This window comes from Gigantopelta aegis, chromosome 4 (genome assembly GCF_016097555.1).
Source record: "Gigantopelta aegis isolate Gae_Host chromosome 4, Gae_host_genome, whole genome shotgun sequence".
NCBI classification, from domain to species: Eukaryota; Metazoa; Mollusca; class Gastropoda; order Neomphalida; family Peltospiridae; genus Gigantopelta; species Gigantopelta aegis.
Genome location: NC_054702.1, coordinates 94,197,316 through 94,204,870, shown reverse-complemented (window position 1 = coordinate 94,204,870; position 7,555 = coordinate 94,197,316).

Below are 7,555 nucleotides of genomic sequence, written 5' to 3'. Positions count from 1 at the left end.
CAATATTATTTAGACGGTGCTGCCGGTCATCTGACGCAGTAATCTGTAGGCTCACTGTCCTAAATAATTATAAAAAGCTTAACCAGTCATCCTAGAGGACCTAGGTAAACGGTAGGTTATTGTCTTTATTGTGATAGGTACCAGTATTAAGTCTGTATTACAAGGTTATTGAATGAGTAGTTAGGGTTAATTAAAAATTAACCAGTTAGGAATAGAGTTGTAATTCCTTTATTAATTAAGTTCCCCTGGAAGCGTTTCTCCATTATCACACGTGTGTGTGTGTTAGCGTTTCTCAATTATCACACGTGCGGGTGTTGTGTCACGGTGAAGTGATTAGCATATTGTGTAAACTAGACACCTAGAGATTAACTAATTAAGTGATCAGTTCTGGGTTGTTATTATAGGATCCCCGTGACATAGTGCATAACGTGTTTTGTTTTTTGAACACTGGACAGCTATTGTTATTGAAATGTTTTTATTTGATGACTATGAATACAAACGCCAATTATGGAGGGTCACTCTAGTACGTTTGCTTAAATATCAATAAACCTAGTGGCGTGACCTCGATTAACAATATTGTTTCCAGCCGGAGTCTTATCAACTCGCTGTCTTTCAAGCGACATTCTCGAGTTTGCTGCAATGTTTAAGATGTTATCGACTATTATTTTTTCGTACGTACGAAATTATTTGAAGACAAAATCCAGTTTGGGCTTCTTACAAATATTAAGACGACCAGAAACACATGGAATATACAGACACTAATATTCTAAACAAGAAAATATATTTAATATGTAATTTTAATCGTAGAAATATATTATTAGTCGGAAACATCTTGCAATGCTGCAAACTCTGGAATGTCTCTTTCAGCATAAAACATCACCAGTGAGTGTGGAATTAATGTCAACATCCAACCCGCACACATTAAACAATGTAATTACGTATTCGTTCCTAAATGTGAATGACAAAACTATATTCCATGATCAAAGTCCTATATCTGCACAATGCAGAGTCGAAAGGACATTAGGCAAAGTCCTTAGGAGGACCGCAAACTCCCCTAGGAGATCCGTAATACGATGCGTCATCTCTCCCAAAACTAGCTTAAAAACCCCAAACGTGCATAGGAGAGAACCCACTGGAATACATACTGCTATGCTGGTAAACACTTGTGAATCAGTGTAAACAGAGTGATACTATGGGTTGAATGCACACATGAACACCTACCATATCCTAATAATGCTGGTACTTTCAGATGTTTGTTGCTGCAGTGTGGTCCAGACAATATAGTGAAAAGCCCATTGAAACAAGTTTTAATTTCAACGGTATTCAACTCTGTGTTTAGTGCAAAATAACATGTGAAACATGTACACAAATATAATTAGTGGAACTATTAAGATAATAACTTTAATAGCTATCTAACACTTCACAAATCAGGTCGGGCCATTTCTGACCTCCCGTCTACATGAATTGTACACCGGGCCAAAGTGGTGTATTGTCAATGACAATATACTCGGTTGCAGACATTAACCATAACTCAACCACCAGGATCCCATCATCCACTTCACGGGTCGCACCTCACGGATACGAGGAGTTGTGCATTTATTGGCCATTCTATAAAAGAATGTTCACCCCTGCACCACGGCGAGGTTAATGCACACGCAGGGGCTGCAGGCGAGATATCTAGCCATTGGGACCTGCTTTAATAAATCGTATTTCCCGCGGTTTCTAATGTATTTTGGGAGGAAATGACGTGTCAGTTACATTTAGGGAACATTCTGGTTTGCATATGGCGGAAGACTTGAACTGTCAGAATTGAATATCGATCGGTAATTTGTGTTTGTAAAATTATTTTTTTTGTTTTGATTTGAATGAATTCTTCTGCAATTCTGACAGCGAAAGTGATGGCGAGTTTCAAGATTTTACCGATGTCGAATATTGGCAAGCGTTAGGGAGAATGACAGAAGGAATGAATGGTGACGAATTGAGTGAGGAGGAAAGCGAGGGTGTAACATCAGCGACCCAATGCAAAATGCGTACGATCACGGCTGGCTTTTTTTCATTTTAGACAGAATTCGGGACCACAAAAAAATACCGGAAAATGCAAGCGAGTACGATATCTTTCGTTTGTTTTTCAATGATGAAATGATCAATTTGATGGTCACACAAACCAATACATTTGCCGACCAGTATTTAGCTTTAGTTGGTGGGAATGAAAACCTGAAACAATTTTCAAATTTTCGGCAGTGAAAAAACGTTTCATCAGGCGAGATCAGGGCATTTTTATCAATTTTGTTAGCCATGGGTGTCACCAAACGTCACAGCTATTCATCTTACTAAAGTATTTTAGATGCCTGGATTCCGAGAGATCATGTCAAAAGACAGGGTTTTTTTTACAAATTTTGCTTCTTTTTTCCCCCCACCTCATTGGCAACTCGAGAGATGTGCCGAGGGACAACTAGAACCATGACAAATTATTCAAGGTGAGGCATTTTTTTAATTATTATTTTTTTTTAATATTTATTTCCCCCAGTCCATTCTGACCATGTCAAGGTTGGGGAGCCTTGAATTACATCAAAGTAATATAATTTATATACAAGTACATATATCTAATTTGTTGTATAATAATGTTATATAGTCATATACAACAATTTGATACATAAATGCATTTGTAATGTTTCTTTTATTGACCTTCTCATTGCCAGTTTCCAAAAATATTGCCAGTTTCCAAAAATATTTTCATCCTGACGGATAGGTGAGTGTTGATGAAAGCATGATTTCGTTCAAAGGTAGGACAAATTTCATGCAGCATATGTCAAACAAGTGGGGAATGAAGGCTCGGGTGTTGGCCGACGCCAAGACGGGTTACGTATACAACTGGCAAGTGTACTGCGGTAAGGAAAATGCTGTACGTGACCACGGTCTTACTCATTCTGTTGTTACATCTTTGTGTCGGCCTTTGTATAACACTGCCCAACATGTGTACATGGACAAGTTTATTTACCTCTCCTGCCAACAACCAGATGGGAGTCTGTGGTACCCTGCGGGTAAATCGACGCGGTGTCCCTAATGAGGGGAAAGAGTGTAAGGTCAAAAAGGAATGAATGAATGAATGAATGTTTGTTTAACGACACCCCAGCACAAAAAATACATATCGCCTATTGGGTGTCACAAATGGTAAGTATATGAACATATATTATTTATATATATTTATGTAAAACCAGTGTAAGGAGCTGTGGGGGAAAAGTGTAATACAATATATAAAATCAAGTTACGTATATCTTAATTTTTTTTTATAGAAAACTTTACAATTAACACTGGATGGAATTTAAACGATTCCAAAACATTTCTGTTGCCAAATATATCATTTCTTGTCGGCTTGAGATGATCACACTCCACCAAAATGTGACGCAGTCAGTCAGTCTACACTGACAGTGTTCACACTGAGAAGGAGGTCTTCAAAAAGGGTTACCTGGTTAAGGTTGTTAGGCATGACAAAATGTTATTTCTCACATGGACTGGTAAGGGACAAGTAAATGTTCTGAGTATAGTTCACAATTGTCCTTGTTTTTTGAAACGCGTGAGACGCACCCAAACTTCCACCGAGATGTTGAGAAACCAAAGGCTATCGGAATTGTACACAAAGTACATAGGTGGTGTAGACAGGCCACAGGTGTTACAAGTGGTGGAAAAAAATGCTTTTTGTTTATTTCTTAGAAGTTACATTTTGCAATGCACCGATTGTTCTTAGATGTTCGGAAAAAAAGAAAAAAAAATGTTTTATTTAACGACGCACTCGACACATTTTAGTTACGGTTATATGGTGTCAGACATATGGATAAGACCACATAGATTTTGAGAGGAAACTCGCTGTCGCCACTACATAGGCTACTCTTTCCGATTAGCAGCAAGGGATCTTTTATTTGCGCTTCTCACAGACAGGATAGCACAAACCATGGCCTTTGTTGAACCAGTTATGGATCACTGGTCGGTGCAAGTGGTTTACACCTACCCACTGAGCCTTGCGGAGCACTCACTCAAGGAAAATCCATGGATTGAAATTATTTTACATGGAGCATCTGCATCATTGGAAATGTGTAAGCCATTTCCATACAAATTACTAAGCGGCTAGCTGCGCGACAAGAACAGTTTATAACGTAAATAATAGGTGCAGTAAGCATACATATGGTCTTGTTGTAAAATAGCATAATGCATATGTATACTACTCAGAACAAGTTATGGGTCATATAATTTAATGTCAGTTTTGCAAACAGTTTGTTAATCAATGGAAAATCATATCATCAATGTTTGGTCAATTCTGTGTAACAAAGGCATGCAAATAAGCACTGGAGACATGAGGAAAATGTTAAGACTATTGAGTACACAGAAGTCAAAAGCGAAAGTCGCACACATCACCATCTCTCAATGGTCAACAATGTTATCAAACACCAAAAGAAGAGCCTGCAACTCAACTTGGAGGAATTGTGGTCTTTGAAAATGACACTAGGGTTAATTTGTCTGCAAAATGTCATCCCTATGCCCGATACCTGTCATGTTTCCATGGATGTCTTCCTGTAGTGATCAGAAATCCCACCCCACACCATCAATGTGACTGTTTGGTGTTGGTATCTGCATATCTCTAACCTGTACCACGACGACATTACTACAGCCAGTTCTTTGTGACATATTCCTCTGAGAAAAACACCACACTTCCCCTATCAGCAGTGATTATTTGATGTCTATGCCTGTTCTACTTTAAGATGAGTGAAATATCTGAATTGTTCGAATGGTGCAATCATCGGGCATTTTAAAAAAAAAAACCAAAAAAAAAAACCCACAATATCCATGCATATGCTTAGTTAATGAATATGACTTGCATGAGACACTTAAGTTTTGTTAGTTTCGTTCCATTTAAAAAGATGATTAAAATTGAATGAATGTTTAACGACACCCCATGATTAAAACTGATGCTTTGTTGTTGGAATATCTTGCCAGTCGTTTGACCTTTAAAATATGAAGACATAAAAATCTGCATACTTTTTTAAAGTTCTACATGTTTGTGGTAAATCCATATTTATATACAATGTTATGTCATGAATCACAAATTGTGCTTAATAGCAATTATTTTCTTACCATTGTTGCAGTATTTGTTCCATTTTATACTTTCAAGGTTTTTTTGGGTTTTTTATCTACTTCTTCCAAAATGAATGTTTAACGAAATTATGTAAGATAACGACAATTATTATAATGTAGATTTTTTTTCATGTATACGTATTTCTGCTTGCTTTCAAGTATTGTTTATAACCAAGAAATTCACTAAGTAGTCTTATGTAAGACAAATATACAGACTAATACCTGAAAAAATTCCCACCCCAAGAATATTAATCTGTTGTCTTGAATTACATTAACATTTGATCCTAATACTAATCATTTATCCTTTTTACTTTTCTTAGATAGAATTTCAAATGACAAATGGAAAAATGCTGTCATCATACATATAATACTTTACTGCTTTCAGTGTAACTGTTTGGATTAATTTACAGTTTCTTATTACAGTCAGCTAGTTTCCATATAAGATTTAAGTCTTGTAACCTTTTACCAATTTCTACTGATACATATACAGTTTAAGCGAGTTCAGAGCACATTTTATTGATATCAAATCTTATTCCACATCATCAGTTATAAACTAATCTTGAATCAGTTGAGTAGCCAATACTTCCGAAATTTTTATTCATTTCACAAATTAAATGTTCCACAATTAATTGTTATTATTAATATATGCATAGCTATCAAGTTTGTGACAATGCAATTTTTAAAATGACTGTACTTGTGATTGTATATTTTATTTTTTGTACTTGTGATTGTATATTTTATTTTTTATAACTGGCATAAGAAACACAAATAATAAAGACAAATTATTACAGATGAAACTTTGTTTAGGAATGTTTTCATTTAACGATGACATCAACATATTTTAATTACGCTTATATGGTGTTTCCAGAGAGAGGAAACCTGCTGCCACACAATAGGTTACATTTTATGATTTGCAGCAAGGAGTCTTTTTTTTCTTTTCTTTTTTATGTGCAGTATTCCACACCAGTCGTGGAACACTGGTTAGAATAACGGGGATTAATCATAGACCGACCATGCATTAGGAAAAGTTAGTCCCTATTTAAATATCAGTATAGAAACATAACCTTTGTAAACTAGATATCCCTTAAAACTAGACGTTTCACAGTCTATCTGTCGGTATACATGCATATACTAAAACAGGTTTAGCAATTTGGTAAATGTGCTTAAAAAACCCAAAAAATTTGCGTCAGTTGAAATAACAGCAGACTTTCATTACAAAATGAATGAATGAATGTTTAACGAAACCCCAGCACAAAAACACATCGGCTATTGGGTGTCACAAATGTTAAGTATATGGAAATATTATTTAGATATATATTTATGTAAAACCACAGTGTAAGGAGCTGTGGGTGAAAAGTATAATACAATACATAAAATCAAAGTACATTTTAAAACTGTATAGAAATCAGTGTTTTTAAAAACTTTACTATTAATTCTGGATGGAATTTAAAAGATTCCAAGACTTTCTGTTACCAAATATATCATTTCTCGTCGGCTTGAGATGATCACACTCCACCAAAATGTGGCACACAGTTAGCGTACACTGACAGTGTTCACACTGACGAGGGTCCTTCTTTAAAATAAAATGAGTGTGTCAAAAATGTATGGCCGATGTGGGCACGGCACAAATGCTACTTCATCATTCATGCACCGCCTGTAAGATGACTGCCACTCTCCCAGGAGTGGCTTGACAGAATGAAGCTTGTTCGCAACCGTACCGTACCGTCCCAATCATCTTGCCAAGTCGAAAAAATATATTGGTTAATATGAAATTTAAAATCACTGTAAGGGACACGGGACAAGTTCAAAGCAGAGGTGGCAGCAACATCTGCCTTTTCGTTACCCTTAATGCCAACATGGCTGGGTACCCAACAAATACATCTTTATTGGCAATTGATAAAAAGACAGACTTTCGTATCACCATTCCAACTAACGGGTGCTCCAATTTCATATACTGTAGACCTTGGAGACACGAAAGCGAGTGTGTAAAAATAATATATTTTTGGTGGTTTGATACACCAAGGTGGCAAAATAAAATATGAAGACGTTTCCAAAATGTCTGTTAAATCAATGTTGGAAACATAAAAACTGCTTAATGCGAAGACCAATCGGTTTCGCATCAAATAACTTCATATATTTGTTATCAAACACCGCATTGTGTGCAGGATGTTTTGGTATTGATTTAGTTTAATAGTTGACGGTGGTTATCTTCGAGACTTAATTACTAATCACCGGAATTGAGCTCATTTGTTTATCCCACTAGTAAAAAGGGCATATTAAATATGATATTTGTGGTGTTAATATATATTTATACATTTTAATATTTAACAGACTAGATGTGTTCCGTGTTCTCAATCATCAGTGCAAACAAGCACACACACACGTGTGCGCATTACAAAAAATAAATCATCTGCGAACTAGATTGGGA